Source organism: Erythrolamprus reginae, chromosome 1 (assembly GCF_031021105.1).
Source record: "Erythrolamprus reginae isolate rEryReg1 chromosome 1, rEryReg1.hap1, whole genome shotgun sequence".
Lineage (NCBI taxonomy): Eukaryota > Metazoa > Chordata > Lepidosauria > Squamata > Dipsadidae > Erythrolamprus > Erythrolamprus reginae.
In genome coordinates, this window is record NC_091950.1 from 39,431,873 (window position 1) to 39,451,212 (window position 19,340).

A 19,340-nucleotide genomic window follows, 5' to 3' on the forward strand; every position below is an offset into this window, starting at 1 on the left:
TGGCCATTTACCTCTAGAATCTGAGTAGTAACCAAAAGTTACTCTGGCTGAAAAAAAACACAATTCTGCAATAACTTTGAGGTCAACAAATGTATAACAGCAAAAGTCTACCCAGTAAGTCTATCTAATAAATTGAATTGAATTGAATTGAATTTTCAGGACTGTGTAAAACAATAGGATGAAGTATTACTTTGAGATAAATTTAGACAGTGGAAACAGTGAAGATAAAGAGAAATTACCCTAAACAGAGAAGATAAAAATAGTCATTTTAGTGCTGGCTGTATATACATTTGTTTATTAGATTTTATCCTGCCTTTATAAGTAACTCAAGCCAGCGAATATCAAATTATTTTACCTTTTCTTTTCTTCCTCCACCCAACAACACAATCCTGCCAGATGGATTGGGCTGAGAGTGCCCGGCCCAAAGTCCACCCAGCTGCTTTTCATACTAAGGTAGGATTAGAACTCACAATCTCCTGTTTTTAAGGCCAGCACCTTAATCAGTACACCACACTGGGTATGAGTGGGTATTGTTGCATATAATACTAAGAATCTTTCACTGATGCAAATAATGTGGCTTTAAAAACTCCAGTATTTCTCATTTTAAGCCAATGAGAGATATAGAATTCATTCATTATTTACCTTAGCTACCTCATCTGGACATCGGTCTTTGAAGTTCAAAAATGCTCACATTGAAATAAATGACAGATTATCCAGAGAACTTATTTGTTGTTGTTGTTCTTTTAATCTTATCATTTCTTGTGTCAGAATATGTGACCACTCGGAACTGTAATGAGGTATTCCATAATACCATCACTACTAGTGTTCTGGCCCAGCTCCTGCCCTAAGGACTATGGATGTGGGAGAGACATCCACATGCTGCAGGCCTGTTTTGCCCCCCCCCCTGGAATCTGCTGATGAAGGCTCCTCTGACCAAGAAGACATGAGTGACAGGGAGGAGGAGAATGTGGCAGACAGCTCAGAAGGAGACCAATTATCTAGCTCCTCCTTGGATTCAGAACAAGAGTTAATGATACAGCCATGCATGAGGAGAGCTATGCATAGGCAACAACAACTGAGAGATTATTATCAAAGAAAATGAGGCCACCTGTGGTTGGGTGGGGCTGTGGTAATTAGTGAGGCTGCTATAAATAGCAGCCTGTGGGTTTGGCCATTGTGGAGGATTATCTGATCGTTGTATTTCGTGACTGCTTTACTGACTTTGACCTTTTGTGTGCAGATTTTTCCCCGCTTTGAAACTAAACCACAGCAAAGTGTGTTTCACTTTGTGAAAGAAGAAGGACTGTGAATTACTTCACAGCTGCAAGCTAAGTATCACAGAACTGATAAGGGACTTGTACAAATTACCAGTTTGTTTGGAGACGAGTGCTCTTTGCTATACCAAAAGAGGGCTTAGTTTAAGTGACTTTTCATTATAAAGAACATTGTTTTGAATTTTCAAACGTGTGTGTGTCTGAAATTTGTACCTGTGAATTTTTGGGAGAAGTCTACCAGAGAGTCCGACAACAACTAGAAGATCAAATTAATGCAAAATTTTCATATAGGGAATACGCTTATCATTAACAATGAACCTAAGTTTTAATAAATCTTAGACAGTGATTTTCTGTAAATAATTAGAACTTCTGGAATAGTGATTCCACAAAGTATTTCTGAAATGTAGCACCCTTTCTCAACCTTGGCATGCTGGCTGCGGAATTTTGGAGATTGAAATCCACACACATGTTTCCACTTCTAAGGTTAAGAAACTCAGCTATATAGTGTTAGTTCTTGAGGAAGCATAGAAAGAAAGATATCTGGTCTTCATATCATAAGTGTACGCTTTTCTGGAATATTTGGTTGGCATCCATGGAGAATGTGGCAGCCTCCACCAGATCTTTATCAATATTTGCATATTTTATTTATTTATTTTATTTATTAGATTTGTATGCCGCCCCTCTCTGAAGACTCGGGGCGGCTCACAACAAATATAAAATAGACATGTGTTCTGTCGGACTCTCTGGTAGACTTCTCCCAAAAATTCACAGGTACAAATTTCAGATACACACACACGTTTGAAAATTCAAATCAATGTTCTTTATAATGAAAATTCACTTAAACTAAGCCCTCTTTTCGTATAGCAAAGAGCACTGGTCTCCAAACAAACTGGTAATTTGTACAAGTCCCTTATCAGTTCTGAGATACTTAGCTTGCAGCTGTGAGGCAATTCACAGTCCTTCTTCTTTCACAAAGTGAAACACACTTTGCTCCGGTTTAGTTTCCAAGCGGGGGAAAATCAGCACACAAAAAGTCAAAGTCAGTAAAGCAGTCAGGAAACACAAGAATCAGATAATCCTCCACAATGGCCAAACCCACAGGCTGCTCTTTATAGCAGCCTCACTAATTACCACAGCCCCACCCAACCACAGGTGGCCTCATTTTCTTTGATAATAATCTCTCAGTTGTTGTTGCCTATGCATCGCTCTCCGCATGCATGGCTGTATCATTAACTCTTGTTCTGAATCCAAGGAGGAGCTAGATAATTGATCTCCTTCTGAGCTGTCTGCCACACTCTCCTCCTCCCTGTCACTCATGTCTTCTTGGTCAAAGGAGCCTTCATCAGCAGATTCCACGGGAGGGGGGGGGAACAGGCCTGCAGCATGTGGATGTCTACCCCACATCCATAGTCCTTGGGGCAGGAGCTGGGCCAGAGCTAACCACAACATAAAATAGACATGCAGCATTTACACAGTCCTTCACAGGGAAAGGGGGGAACATGATCAAAACATTTAAATATGTTAAAGGGTTAAATAAGGTTCAAGAGGGAAGTGTTTTTAATAGGAAAGTGAACACAAGAACAAGGGGGCACAATCTGAGGTTAGTTGGGGGAAAGATCAGAAGCAATGTGAGAAAATATTATTTTACTGAAAGAGTAGTAGATGCTTGGAACAAACTTCCAGCAGCCGTGGTTGGTAAATCCACAATAACTGAATTGAAACGTGCCTGGGATAAACATATATCCATCGTAAGATAAAATATAGGAAATGGTATAAAGGCAGACTAGATGGACCCTAAGGTCTTTTTCTGCCGTCAATCTTCTATGTTTCTAATTTCATCCTGAGGTCTTCTTCATTGCTACCAACTGCATGACTTCAGTCAATTCATTCTTCCAGCAGTCCAACAGCAGAGCCTGTAGAATATTATTCAGTGGGTAGCCACCCGACATCTTTCATATGCATTTTCTTTTCCTTATCTGACAAGTATAGGATTTAAATGGATCTTCTCCTGGCACCCATCTTCTCATCATATCAGTCTGCAAGGTTTGTTTTTTTTAAGTTATCACAGTATCTGGGAAAGGAAGCCTACAGAGTTGGCAGATCACATGGTTTTCAAAGCTAGTGCCCATTTAAATTCACCCCAGCTTATCTGGGGAACACTCTGTTGAACATGCAGCTAAAGTAAAATACATCTTCTGTGAATTATAATTTATCAACAATTGGAAATGACATTATGAAGTCTCACCCACCTATTCAATTTCATCTTCTGAGACTAAACTAAATTGTCTTAACTGCTAGTTTCTTTGTTCAGAGAATTTTTTAAAGAATACTCTATTTTTATTAACACTCTAAAAATGTTTTAAATCCATGTTTCCACTTTGGAGTCATTTATATGCTGTTTCATCTTTTTATTTGAGGTTTTTTTTCTCTCTTTAAGAATTTGTCTGTGTAAATGTCCATTTTCTCTTTAAAAGGAACACTTTCTCTTCATCTTTCCATTTTGCACACTACTGGATAAAAGGAATCAATTAATGTCTAGCTGAAACATGTTTAAGTACCTATCTTTAGCCTATTTTATTTTGTTTTTCAGAAATGATCATCTAAGATAGAAAGTTTTGTCATTGTCTTGCATTGTTTATTTCTTTAGAACCTGAAGTGCTTAATGTATTTGAACATTGGCTATTTAACTGGCATATAAAATCCATAACCTCCCTCTGTGCCATTAGGATTCAGTGTTTACGATTCAGTGATACACAGCCATCTCTGTTGCTTGTCAGATTTAGCTCTCACTGTGGTTCATGATTAACAGTGTTCTTCCTCTACTCTTTTTCTTCTTTTTTTAAATTTTGTTTTAATTATTTTTCAAAAGACAAACATTACAAACACAACACATAACATAAAAAGGAGCTACATTCGCTCCTCTCAAAATAGAAGTCTTCGTAGTACGAAAAGGAAAAACGTATTAATCTTTAGATCAATTCAGAGAATTATAGAAAATACCTGTTACATTTCTCTATTTGTAAACAAATCTTGTAATATATTGACACATACAGTGATCCCTCGATTATCGCGAGGGTTCCGTTCCCAGACCCCTCGCGATAATCGATTTTTTGCGATGTAGGGTTGCGGAAGTAAAAACACCATCTGCACATGCGCGCCCTTTTTTTCATGGCCGCGCATGCGCAGATGGTGGAGTTTGCGTGGGCGGCGGGGAAGACCCAGGGAAGGTTCCTTCGGCCGCCCAGCAGCTGATCTGCTCGGCAGCGCAGCAGCAGCGAGCAGACGAAGATCGGGGTTTCCCCTTTGCGTGGGCGGCGGGGAAACCCCGATCTTCGTCTGCTCGCTGCTGCTGCGGCCGCCCAGCAGATCAGCTGCTGGGCGGCCGAAGGAACCTTCCCTGGATCTTCCTCACTGATGCCCCCGCTCGCCCGCCCGCCCGCCGCCCGCCCGCCGCCCGCCAGCAAGAGGGGGAGAGATAGAGAAAGAGAGAGAAGGAAAGAAAGAGATGAGAGAGGGAGGAAGAGAGTGTGAGAGAGGAAGAAGCAAGAGAGAGAAAGAGAGAGAGAAAGGAAGATGAGAAAGGAAGGAAGAAAGTGACGTCATCGGGTGGGGAAAATCGCGATATAGCGTTTCGCGAAGAACGAGATCGCGAAAATCGAGGGATCACTGTATATATTTTCTAAAATCATTAACTCATTAAGCATTTTTTTAATTCAACCAGATATAAATCCTCTCCCAGATTTTTTAAAATTCTGATTCTTCTTGATTATTTAACCACCTCGTCATCATGTCCATCTCAGCACATTCAATAATTTTCTTAATTACATCCTCTTCTTTAGGGGTTTCCATTTCCTTCCATCTTTGTGCAAAAATGGCGGGAGCCAGGGGAAGAGCCTTCTCTGTGGCTGCCCCGGCCCTCTGGAATCAACTCCCCCCAGAGATTAGAATTGCCCCCACCCTCCTTGCCTTTCGTAAGCTTCTTAAAACCCACCTCTGCCGCCATGCATGGGGGAACTGAGATACTCCTTCCCCCCTAGGCCTTCACAATTTTATGCATGGTATGTCTGTATGTATGTTTGGTTTTATAATAAGGGTTTTTAACTGTTTTAATATTGGATTGTTATATGCTGTTTTTATTACTGTTGTTAGCCGCCCCGAGTCTACGGAGAGGGGGGGCATACAAATCCAATAAATAAATAAATAATAAATAAATAAATAAATAAAATAAAAATGATCCTGACCACTACCAGAATAATGAGTTATTAAAAAATTAATTTCTTTTTTATATTTATAATTTGTAATACCTAGTAAAAAAAAATTCTGCGGTTTTCTTTATTTCTTGTGAGGTGATTTCTCTAATCCATCTTTCTACTTTATTCCAGTAGAGTTTAGCTTTTTGGCAGGTCGACCATTGATGATAATAAGAGCCAATTTCTTTTTTACATTCCCAACAATTTGGGGATGTATTTGGGGACATTTTTGAGAGTCTTTTAGTGGGTAGATGCCATCTATAAAACATCTTAATCTGATTCTCTTTGAAGGAAATTGATTTAGTTATTTTCCAGTTATATGTCCATACTCTTTCCCATGTATCTAGATCTATTTCTTTTTCAAAATTTCTACACCCGCTTCCTCTACTTTTTTTCATTCTGTTTCTGCTGATGCTGCTTCTCTTCTCTTCCCTTCCCTTCTCTTCAGTTTTCCAGTTTATTTCCCAGTGTCTTATTTTCATTTAACCCATTGAAATCACTACCCCATTATTGCTTTGCTTGCTTTCAGGTTAAATACCTTCATATTTAAGCATTGTGTTATAGAGCCCTGCCCTCACATTCTATATAAATTGATCTTATATTTTAGATAATTAGAAGGTTCCTGAACCTTCTGTGTGACTCACGGTAGCCCAACTAGGCATTACAGTGATCCCCCGATCATTGCGAGGGTTCCGTTCCAGGACCCCTCGCAATGATCGGTTTTGCGCGAAGTAGCGCTGCGGAAGTAAAAACACCATCTGCGCATGCGCAGATGGTGTTTTTACTTCCGCAGCGCTAGCGAGGAGCCGAAGATTGGGGTTCCTGGGAAGGGGACTCAGCTGGGAAGCGGCGCTGGGGTTTCCCCACCGCCCACGCAAACTCCTCGCTGCCGCTCGCCCCGCCCTTCGCCCGCCCATGCCGCTCGCTCGCGCCGCTTCCCAGCTGAGTCCTGAAGCCAATTCGCTTCAGGACTCAGCTGGGAAGCGGCGGCGAGCGAACGGCGTGGGCGGGCAAAGGGCGGGCGAGCGGCAGCGAGGAGTTTGCGTGGGCGGTGGGGAAACTCCTCGCTGATGCCCACCGCTCGCCCTCCCGCCAGCAAGAGGGGGAAGACCCAGGGAAGCCGCCCAGCAGCTGATCTGCCCGGCGCCATCTACGCATGCGTGGCCATAAAAAAAGGGCGCACATGCGCAGATGGTGTTTTGACTTCCGGGTTGAAAAATCGCGATTTAGCCCATTCGCAATGATCGGGATCGCAATACCCGGGGGATCACTGTATTTGAAAAACACAGGTCTGTGTATTACCTAAAGCAGTGTTTTTAAACCCATGTCTCACGGCACACTAGTGTGCTGTGAGACGTGGTCAGGTGTGCCGAAGGGAAATTAAACATGGGTTCCCAAACTAAGGCCTGCATGCCAGATAAGGCTCGCAGAGAACATTTATCCAGCCTGCCGCCAGCTGCCTCCGTCCGAACATAAACATTCCCCTCACAATCCCTCCAGCGATCAGCAACAGGAAGAGTGGAGGCACAGGGAACGCTCACTGACCAATCACTTTCTAGGATTCATCCCGACCACTAGCGATGAACCAATAGCAGGCCGCCTCTCATCCACATCCAGGAAGGTCCCCGCTTGGGCTGCCACGCACTTGTCAATATGTGGCCGCGGCGAGTAGTTGAAGCTGCTACTCCTCCCCATGGTCCTGATTTCTAATCTTGGTCAGGACTGGAGGTAAATGTTGCCACCACTAGATGAAGCCTCACCCTCAGCTAGTTATGTCTATCCTGATGGTATATAATATGTACTGTGTTAGAGTGTCAAATTATTATTATTATTATTATTATTATTATTATTATTATTATTATTATTATTATTATTATTATGTACTGTGTTAGAGTGTCATTTTGGTTGGTGGTGTGCCCCAAGATTTTGTAAATGTAAAAAATGTGCCGCGGCTCAAAAAAGGTTGAAAATCACTGACCTAAAGCACTGATACTGCATGTAAAACATGAATGCTAAGCTTAATTCTGAGATTCTTGAATGCAGGAATTGGATATTCTAATTTCATGAAAAGGACTAGGGTGTGACATAATAGCAGTGTTCCATTATCTAAGGGACTGCCACAAAGAAGAGGGAGTCAAGCTATTTTCCAAAGCACCTGAAAGCAGTACAAGAAGCAATGGGTGTAAACTAATCAACAGGAGAACCAACCTGGAAATTTCCTGACCGTGAGAACAATTAATCAATGGAACAACTTGCTTCCAGAAGTTGTGGGTGCTCCAACACTGGAGGCTTTTAAGAAGAGATTGGACAGCTACTTATTTGAAATGATATAAGTTCTCCTGTGGGAGTTGGATTAAAAGAACTCCAAGATTCCTTCCAACTCTGTTATTCTGTTACATTTCACTCATGCTCTAAACATGCAGTACATGAAACCATACCAATGAAAGATGAGAGCTGGGTGGACCTTCATTATCTCAGAACCTACCAATGCATCTTCAGCAGAGCAGTCTGAAACTTGCTTATTCTGAACTAATCCTGTGCATACTTACAAAGAAATAACATAAATTATGGGGGAAGTTGAAAGATGAATAGATAAATGGTCAAAGCAATGGAAACTGCAGTTAAATGTTTCCAAATGTAAAATAATGCACTTGGGGAAAAGGAATCCTCAATCTGAGTATTGTATTGGCAGTTCTGTGTTAGCAAATACTTCAAAAGAAAAGGATTTAGGGGTAGTGATTTCTGACAGTCTCAAAATGGGTGAACAGTGCAGTCAGGCGGTAGGGAAAGCAAGTAGGATGCTTGGCTGCATATCTAGAGGTATAACAAGCAGGAAGAAGGAGATTATGATCCCGCTATATAGAATGCTGGTGAGACCACATTTGGAATACTGTGTTCAGTTCTGGAGACCTCACCTACAAAAAGATATTGACAAAATTGAACGGGTCCAAAGACAGGCTACAAGAATGGTGGAAGGTCTTAAGCATAAAACGTATCAGGAAAGACTTAATGAACTCAATCTGTATAGCCTGGAGGACAGAAGGAAAAGGGGGGACATGATCGAAACATTTAAATATATTAAAGGGTTAAATAAGGTCCAGGAGGGAAGTGTTTTTAATAGGAAAGTGAACACAAGAACAAGGGGACACAATCTGAAGTTAGTTGGGGGAAAGATCAAAAGCAACATGAGAAAATATTATTTTACTGAAAGAGTAGTAGATCCTTGGAACAAACTTCCAGCAGACGTGGTAGATAAATCCACAGTAACTGAATTTAAACATGCCTGGGATAAACATATATCCATCCTAAGATAAAATACAGAAAATAGTATAAGGGCAGACTCGATGGACCATGAGGTCTTTTTCTGCCGTCAGACTTCTATGTTTCTATGTTTCTATGAATAGACATGTGCTGTTAAACATATCTGATCAATTTTGCTCCCATTCACGAAAAATTCCATCAACAATCCTCTTGGGACCATTTTGGCCAATTAACTCAGAGGACTGGGATCATTGGCAAGTGTAAATTTAATAAAAATAATCCTCAGTTCTACTTACAGCTCATGTTAAAATAACAGAGCCCATCTGTTGTATGGACACTTTCTCCAGTGTGATGCTTTCCAATGCGTAAATTTTCTGATCTCAAAATTTGACCTAGTAAGGCTTTGATCATGCTGCCTGCAAAGAGTATCAACTGAGGAAGCTCTACATTGTAGACGTTGTATCAGGCTCCAAAAAGCCAGAAAAATACATAGTGATCCTTCCGATCATATTTCTTTATTGTTCTACACCTACAGACTGAATCTTGCCAGACTAAAGTAGACTACTTCCTGTATAAGGCATGTACTTTGAGAACTATTAGGGAAGGACTGTCTTCACTTTCTCTCACACAAACTATCTGAATTAAGTTATCTCTTAATCTTCTGGAATTGGTTGATTGATTTATTAATTTTTTCCCCCACCCTACTCATTTGGAAGTGACTCTGGGTGACTTACAGCATTAAATGCACCCTCTCCCTCCTTGGAATCCAGGGCAATAGATCCCATCATATATAGTAGGAGAAGAGCAGCATTAGTCTAGGCCAGTGTTTTCCAATAGTGGCAACTTGAATATATTTGGACTTCAACTACCAGAATTCCCCAGCCAGCGAATGCTGGGAGTTGAAGTCCAAATATATTCAAGTTACCAAGGTTGGGAAACACTGGTCTAGGCCACCAACAAATCAGAGGTCTGGTAGCACCTTTTGTGTTATTTGTGTTATTAAAAGGCAAAAAAACCCCATTTGTTAGTTAGAAAAAGTATTTCTGATGAAGTGTTGTGCTTTGCATTGGTGTTCTGCTGACTTTTATTCCATTTTCTCCCAGGCTGGGATGACAAACATTCTTTCTGCTAAGGGTTGGTGTCTCTCAGAGCCAGTTTGTTAAAGGGTAGACAGAGAATTGAAGAATAAAGCAGTAACAACAAGTAACAAAAAGCATTCCTTCTCTCTTGAGAATAAAATCCCTTAAAACCCAGTCCACTCTTATCACTGCTTTCAGTTATAAGACAGAAGCAAACATCTTGGCCTCTGTTCACCAAAACGTATTCTATTAATCATGTTTGTAGAACAGATTGTGATGGAGAGATAAGCTGACTAAATTTGGTGGGAGTATAACTTTTTAAATGGTTGTCCAGCTTTTCTTCAAAAATTTAGCCTCCATTTCATTTTCCCTTGCCAATATTTGTGGGTCCTTGATTTTTATCGCCGTCTTCCTTTTTTTTTTTAATGATCTTTTACTTTATTCTTTACATGTTTCAAAATAAAATTATGAACAAAATGTTGTGTGGATTCCAAAGGTGCTAGAGAAAATACCATAACTCACCAACAGCACTTACCTAACATATGCACCTTCCCATCAGGAAAATGCAGGTAGCATGTTTCAAATTCTTCCAGACCAGTGTGAGAAGTTCTATATCTAAATATATTTTATGATGTATACGGTTTGCGTCTTCCCTTAAAATATTGATAGAATCCATAATTGTCTGAGAATCAGTGTCTCCAAGTTAATCAAATTAGCAAACTTCCTCAATCCCAAAATAAGTAGATCTAATCCACAAATCAAAAGATAAAAGTTTGCAAACACAAAGTTAATTAAATTAAGTCTCCCAGCAAAACTGTATGTTCACAAGAATACACACATTGGACACTTCCACACCCTGGACAAGCTCCCCCTGTAAATTTTTGCCATTGTACCCCATTGCTCTGCAGCCTGCTCCTGAAAGCAAACTGTTTTGCTTTTAGGAGTAAATAACATATTTTTCAGAATATAAGACACACTGGAGTATAACATTAGTTTTGGGGCAGGAAAATAGGGAAAAGAATCTGCTTACCATGTATTCATCTGGCTAGCATCTTTAGTCTGGTCAGCTTCAGCACATTATTTTATTCTCTGGTTCGGGCTTTAAAAAAAACTTTATTTGGAGAGAGTAACAATGAAAGGGTTTGCAAGCCGGTAAGAGCTGGGAACATTGTTAGCACCTGGTTAGGACTGGAAAGAAACTTATTTGGAGCAAGTTAAAGCAATTAAAAAGACTCTGCAAAGACTTTGAGCTTGGAAAACATTCTTCACAGAGAGAAACAATGAAAGAGCCTGCAAGGTAAGAGCTGGGAAGATCGTTAGCAGCTAGTTAGGGCTGGGGGGGGGGGGAAGCTACATTCAGAGTATAGGACCACTCAAATTATCAGCCTCTTTTCGGGAGGAAAAGGGTGCATTTTATACTTTTAATAGGAAAGTGAACACAAGGACAAGGGGACACAATCTGAAGTTAGTTGGGGGAAAGATCAAAAGCAACATGAGAAAATATTATTTTACTAAAAGAGTAGTAGATCCTTGGAACAAACTTCCAGCAGACGTGGTAGATAAATCCACAGTAACTGAATTTAAACATGCCTGGGATAAACATATATCCATCCTAAGATAAAATACAGAAAATAGTATAAGGGCAGACTAGATGGACCATGAGGTCTTTTTCTGCCGTCAGACTTCTATGTTTCTATGTTTCTATACTCTGAAAAATACGGTATTTCTTCTTTACTCACCTGTCTGGCTCTCATTTTTATTTCTCCTTGTGTAACCCCAGCTCACGTTAGAACCCCAAATTATTCTTCTTACACCAGTCAAAATTATTAATCTACTAGAGCAAGGGAAGTAGCCCTGTCTGAAACAAAATCTGGCCATTAATTTCTTTGGCACAGACATTCTGCTGCTCATTCCAGCGATAAGAAGGAAATGGAGAAAAGCAGCTAATCTTTAAACATAGAAAGTTTTCCTATCTGCTTCCAAGGAGAAGGATGAGATTTTATTAAATCCAAGAGCTGAATTATTACATGGTTATCTTTTTTATTAGGGAGAGGCTGCAGTTAAGAAAGCTGTGCCATAACTCACTGTCAGAGTAAACACACGCTTGTGCATAAAACAAGCAAGGAATAAAAAATAAACAAACAGCTGAGCATTACTCACACAGTAAATCTTCCTCCTGTTTCTCACATTTGACCCCCAAATGCAGTTATCTAAAGATTTGCATTTCTCTTCTTCTTTCTAAATTAAAATAATTATTTTTCATTCATGTCTCTAGAAATCGTATCAGAGAAATCCAAAACGAACCGGCCAGAATCTTGCTTTAGTTGAAAGCACACAGGTAGATTGTTGAGGATGGATTACAAAAAGAACTGGAATCTTTTAATAAAAATTATGGAGTGTGCAGAAATGTCAAAATTAACAATGGTAAATCAAAATAGAGATGAATGGGATTTCTACAAAGCCTGAGAGAAATGGTATCAATGGTTAACACACACAAAAATAACCAAATATCATCAAAAAAGAAGAAAACCAGACAACTCCACCCTATCCCAACACAAGACGTGCAATCAAAACAACCCATAGATTGAATAGCAAAAGGCATCGATGGAGACATGCTAAAGACATTTATCAAAGTCCATAACTCAAACTCCCAAAACTCTGGATTACTTAGATAAAACATAATTAACACCCAAAACTCATGCCCACATGCCAAATTCACTTAATAATATTACTACAAATAATTAAAACTGAAGGGAAATTTACAGCTACCTAACAACTGAAATTAAAGGTTGTAATTATGATCAAATTGTCATCTATGTAGTTGACAAAAGATCTTTCTCTCTTTCTTTAACCCTGTCCTTAACTTTCTCACTATATGTCTTTTATTCTTAATATTTTCTTTATTCTTTTTTCTGTCCAATTTATATTATTGTCATACAGTGTATCATATTTTTTTTCTTCTTTTAATGTAAATATTCAATAAAGTTTAAAAAAAAAAGAACTGGAATCCAGCCAGAAGTATCCACAGGAAGATCTATGCTCTGCTTCACCTGATGTACCAGTTGCACCTTTCTAGGTCAGGAAACCCTAGGTCAGGACACGTGCGAGAGAGAGATTTGGGCAATTTTTTAGCTTCCGTGCATGCGCAGAAACCAAAAACCACCAAAATCTCTCTCATGTGCAGAAGCAAAAAAAGCTGGGATGGTTTCTTGTGCATGCAGGAGAACAGAAGCTGTGTGCGCGGCGCAATTTTTGCTATTGGTGCACTGTCCTCATCCATACCGGTTGCTCTATGTCAGTTCATGGCTTTCTTTTCAGCCATTTTCACTCTCCCCAGGTTTCAGAAAAGCCCCCTGAGGATAGCAAAAAACAGCCCTACAGGCAAACCAGAACTTCACTTGTGCGTGATCACCCCCCAGCCTCCTTTTCACTCTCAGGGTTCTTCTGGAACTTCTTCAGCTTTGGAAGGTTGCCCACCAGACCTCACACACCTCAGCCCCTTTCTTCTGCAGCCAGAAAGGCTTTCCTCAAGGCCTCTGTAGCCGATAACAGAGCTCCAGATCCATCTGGAACTGTGTTATCGGCTAGAGAGGCCTTCAGGAAAAGCCTTTAGGAAAGGCCACTGTAGCCGATAACAGAGCTCCAGATCCCTCTGGAACTCTGTTATTGGCTCGAGAGGCCTTCAGGAAAAGCCTTTAGGAAAGGCCTCTGTAGCCGATAACAGAGCTTCAGATCGATCTAGAGCTCTGTTATCGGCTACAGAGGCCTTCAGGAAAAGCCTTTAGGAAAGGCCTCTGTAGCCGATAACAGAGCTCCAGATCCCTCTGGAACTCTGTTATTGGCTAGAGAGATCTTCAGGAAAAGCCTTTAGGAAAGGCCTCTGTAGCCGATAACAGAGGTTCAGATCGATCTAGAGCTCTGTTATCGGCTACAGAGGCCTTCAGGAAAAGCCTTTAGGAAAGGCCTCTGTAGCCGATAACAGAGCTTCAGATCGATCTAGAGCTCTGTTATTGGCTACAGAGACCTTCATGAAAACAAAGGCCTCTGTAGCCGATTACAGAGCTTCAGATCGATCTAGAGCTCTATTATCGGCTACAAAGGCCTTCAGGAAAAAATTGCTGGCTGCAGAACAAATGCGCTGAGGTGTGCGAGGCCTGGTTGCAACTATCAGCTCCACTTATGTTTTGTTTCCGAACTTCCGATTGGCCGGTTGGGTCATTTTTCGCCAGGCTTCAGGAGGCTTTTCTGATCCCTGGAGAGAGCGAAAAACAGCCCAATGGGCCTACCAGAAGCTTCAGTGAGGCCTGTGCGCATGCGTAGGGGCAGTGCGGGGGGTTGTGTGCATACACAGGAGAGGCCATTACATATGAGGGTGGACACTTGCACACATGCTATCGCACACACATGCATTCTTTTGGCACCTGAGCCAAAAAGGGCTCACCATCACTGCCCTAGGTGCTAAACTCTCAGGACAACAGTTTAGAGTAATTTACCATGCCAACATCTGGGTTTGCACACTATTCCAGATGAAACTAAGCAAGTTATCTTCTCCAACCCACTCCTTTCCTTGTTGAAAAGTTCTGGGAGGCTGATGTTTCCTGGTTGGTTATCCTGTAAACTGCAGTCCCAGTGCATTTAGATAGCCCAAACTTGAGGAAAGCTACACTAAATAATCATTAATGTATATCAATGGATTTTAGAGAACCACGTAATATGCACACAAAATACAATTCGGTACATTAAAGTTGGAGAGACTGATTTTGAGCTACTAAAAGTACTGATTATGTAGAATAATCTAGTTCTTCCTGGTATATTCCTATCCAAGAAAAATAAATGTTCTTTAACTCATTTGACCTTTTTTTTTCACATTGGAATAAATCCGAAGAATGTCAGTATGAGAAAGACAATAATAGGATAGCCACTGACGTTTATGAGGATAAAGGGGATCAGAATTATTGCAAAGAGACCTCATACAAATTCTGTTTTGGAGTTTTAAATATTCAGGCTGTTTCCTAGACCACAAAGAATGCAAAAAACTCAATTTTGCTGGAGAAAATCTGACCTTTATTTTTTAAAAAAACCCAGAATTTGAAGGCGTTTAGACTTATATTCTTCTGATTTGTTCCAGAATTCATCGTGGAAATACTTCAAGAATGTTGGATTTAGAAATTTTCTTTCTATGTATCAGCACTTCTTAGAGTAGGAATCTACCCAGATAAACGATTAGTAAAGAGATCTGGTTACAGAAAATACATTATAAAAATATGCAAAACCTAGCACCTGGTGGAAGGTCTTAAGCATAAAACGTATCAGGAAAGACTTAGTGAACTCAATCTGTATAGTCTGAAGGACAGAACGAAAAGGGGGGACATGATCGAAACATTTAAATATGTTAAAGGGTTAAATAAGGTTCAGGAAGGAAGTGTTTTTAATAGGAAAGTGAACACATATCAAGGGGACACAATCTGAAGTTAGTTGGGGGAAAGATCAAAAGCAACATGAGAAAATATTATTTTACTGAAAGAGTAGTAGATCCTTGGAACAAACTTCCAGCAGACGTGGTTGATAAATCCACAGTAACTGAATTTAAACATGCCTGGGATAAACATACAGTGGTCCCCCGATCATTGCGAGGGTTCCATTCCAGGACCCCTCGCAATGATCGGTTTTTCGCGAAGTAGCGCTGCGGAAGGAAAAACACCATCTGCGCATGCGCAGATGGTGTTTTTACTTCCGCCGCAGCAGCGAGGAGCCGAAGATTGGGGTTTCCCCACCGCCCATGCAAACTCTTCACTGCCGCTCGCCCGCCCTTCGCCCGCCCACGCCGTTCGCTCGCGCCGCTTCCCAGCTGAGTCCTGAAGCCAATTCGCTTCAGGACTCAGCTGGGAAGCGGCGCGAGCGAACGGCATGGGCGGGCGAAGGGCGGGCGAAGGGCGGGCGAGCGGCGGGCAGGCAGGCAACGGACAAGCCGTTCGCTCACGCCGCTCGCTCGCGCCGCTTCCCAGCTGAGTCCTGAAGCCAATTCGCTTCAGGACTCAGCTGGGAAGCGGCGCGAGCGAACAGCGTGGGCGGGCGAAGGGCGGGCGAGTGGCGGGCGAGCGGGCAGGCAGGCGGAGGACAAGACAAGCAGCGGGCGCGGCAGCAGCGAGGAGTTTGCGTGGGCGGTGGGGAAACTCCTCGCTGATGCCCGCCGCTCGCCCTCCCGCCAGCAAGAGGGGGAAGACCCAGGGAAGCCGCCCAGCAGCTGATCTGCCCGGCGCCATCTACGCATGCGTGGCCATAGAAAAAAAGGGCGCGCATGCGCAGATGGTGTTTTGACTTCCGGGTTGAAAAATCGCCATATAGCCATTTCGCAATGATCGGGATCGCAATACCCGGGGGATCACTGTATATCCATCCTAAGATAAAATACAGAAAATAGTATAAGGGCAGACTAGGTGGATCATGAGATCTTTTTCTGCCGTCAATCTTCTATGTTTCTATGGTTAGTCCAAAGATGCTCCAAGACTGTGTGTTCTGCAAATGTGTGCTCCTGAAAAAAGGCAGAACAAAGAGATCTCAGATTAGCAAACTCAGAGACACGGACAAGGAAGTAATGATAGGTAAAGGGGGTGGGGTGGGTAGGCACAGAGTAAATTGTTAATATTTTGTCTATATCCAATTATCACTTTGGCTCAGTAGATCAAGATTTGGACCTCAAACAGAGAGTGTAGACATTCAGTACCAGATAAATTTATCATTTCTCTATAGTCCAGAATGGTCACGTCTATGGAAATGAAGTTGGGGGGAAAGTTCTATAAAATAAGAACCTCTTGTGGTTCTGCAACTTGTGCCTAACGAAGTAGACACTTATTTTTTTAAAAAAAATAGAACAAGGCCATGCATCCTGGATTTTACTAATCAGCATCCAGGTATTTCCTGGGCTTCAAAGCAGAAACATAGAAACATAGAAGTCTGACGGCAGAAAAAGACCTCATGGTCCATCTAGTCTGCCCTTATACTATTTTCTGTATTTTATCTTAGGATGGATATATGTTTATCCCAGGCATGTTTAAATTCAGTTACCACGTCTGCTGGAAGTTTGTTCCAAGGATCTACTATTTTAGTAAAATAATATTTTCTCATGTTGCTTTTGATCTTTTCCCCAACTAACTTCAGATTGTGTCCTCTTGTTCTTGTGTTCACTTTCCCATTAAAAACACTTCCCTCCTGGACCTTATTTAACCCTTTAATATATTTAAATGTTTCGATCATGTCCCCCCTTTTCCTTCTGTCCTCCAAACTATACAGATTGAGTTCATTAAGTCTTTCCTGATACGTTTTATGCTTAAGACCTTCCACCATTCTTGTAGGCCGTCTTTCGACCCGTTCAATTTTGTCAATATCTTTTTGTAGGTGAGGTCTCCAGAACTGAACACATTATTCCAAATGTAATCTCACCAGCGCTCTATATAGCGGGATCATAGAATGCTGGTGAGACCACATTTGGAATACTGTGTTCAGTTCTGGAGAGATTGTCTCTTGCAATCTTGGGCACAAATACAGGACTCATCTCCACGATTATCATCAGATTATAATTTTGAACAGTAGACGAAGGAGACTCTTTGATATCCAGGAAGTAATCAAAGAACCCAGAATCAAATTTATTTAAACCCATAGATTTCTGGCCATCAATTAAGCTTTCCCAAGATCAATAAGATTTGTTTGATTAATAAAAAGGAAACGTACCATCTAAATGAAGAGCGTTAACCTCAGTTTAAAATACTACCTGCCAAAGACTTGTAATTGTGATTTTTAAAAAGAATCAGTGTGTTTACTCTTGCCCTGTACTTGTCATTTTATGAATTATAATTATTGTGATGCAAAACCTAGCAACGTTATAGGGGATAAATGGGTTCATGTCTGTCAAAAACAAAAACAACAGAAACAGCATGAAAATTCTCATTTTGACCTATATAATACAGGTTGACAAAGAATGGTTGGCTGCTCTAGTCATAGGGGTAGTTTAAAAGCACATGTAAGGTAACTTCAGGGCTACCTGTGCTAGAAGGACAAAAGTATGATTTTTTTGGCGGGGAAATAAATCTAAAGGACTTTATTTCTTATTTCTGAAATAAGAGAATCTCCTTTGTAATATAAGACTACATATGGCTACTGGAGCAGGGGTGGATTCTAACTTACCTTGCTGCTGGTTCACTTCCTTCTGTGCCCCGTGGGCACACCTTGTGGATCTGTGCGTGTTTTGCATGCGTGCATATGCGCGGTGCCAAAAATAAATTAAAGGTTTAAAAAAACAAAAACAAGATGGCGACTGCATGCACAGTGCCGGAAACTCGGCTTCTGCACATGCTCAGAAGGGGAAAAAAACCTAAAAATTAAAAAGATGGCAGTGCCCATGAACTGGCATTGACTGAACCAGGTCCATGATGTCATCATGACATCACCAGCAGGTTGCTACCAGTCCAGGCAAACCAGTCCAGTTGGGAGGAACCAACCCCTGAGTCTAACCTGGTACCAACATATATAATTTTTTTTTTAATGTGGAATAAATTGAATTTTTTAAATGTTTTAAAAATTGAATAAATAAATAAATAAATGTTTCAAGCTTTTTAGAATGGTTTTAAATTAGTTATTTATATTAATTAGATTTCAGATGTTTTATTGTATATTGTTTTTTGATATGTTGTGAGCCGCCCTGAGTCCGTGGAGAGGGATGACATACAAGTCCAATTAATAAATAATAAATAAATAAATTTTAGGGATACCAGAGTCTATAGTCCAAGAGACAAGTGGCCTGAATCTCCGGAGAGGGGCGGCCTACAAATCTAATAAATCTAATGTAACTAAAGGCCATCGGGTCAAGAGAGGCCGTTTTAGTTTTTTTCCTCTTCTTCCTCATAATTTTCAAACTCTTGCAGGACCATTATGTTTCTGTAAAGGGGTTGGGGGAAAATACGTCCATATTTCACAGAAAGGGTTGAACTAGACATCTCAATCTGTCTTTCTACATAGGGGTGAACCCTCCCTCCCTGCACGGCCTCCTGTGACGAAGCACCGAACCACAATTTCTAACAGTTGCAGACATTCCTCCTTGTAACTGAAGCAACAAATACTTTCCCAGCAGCTCCACAACAGCAGCCATTTAGGAGAGCTCCCGCAGCTGCAGTCGATTATCGGCAAGAACTTTAAATAACTCATAGGTGGGGCTTTGGGATTACTCAGGCCGACTTCCTAAAGTGGTGAAGGAGGCCTTTTGTTGAAGGGTTCTCCTCTTTGATGACATTTACAAATAGCTTTGGCCAAGCTTCTTTCCCCCAGATATTGGCATCCTGGCAGTAGTTTTAAAAAATGGCTTTCATTTCAACAAAACAAATGAAGTCTCCGCTTAGGGTTATCACCTTCCCCTGCAGGGAGGAAGTCTGAACATTGTTTATGTGTTTTATGGCAGTGCTGTAAAGAATTCACTGGTGCCTGTG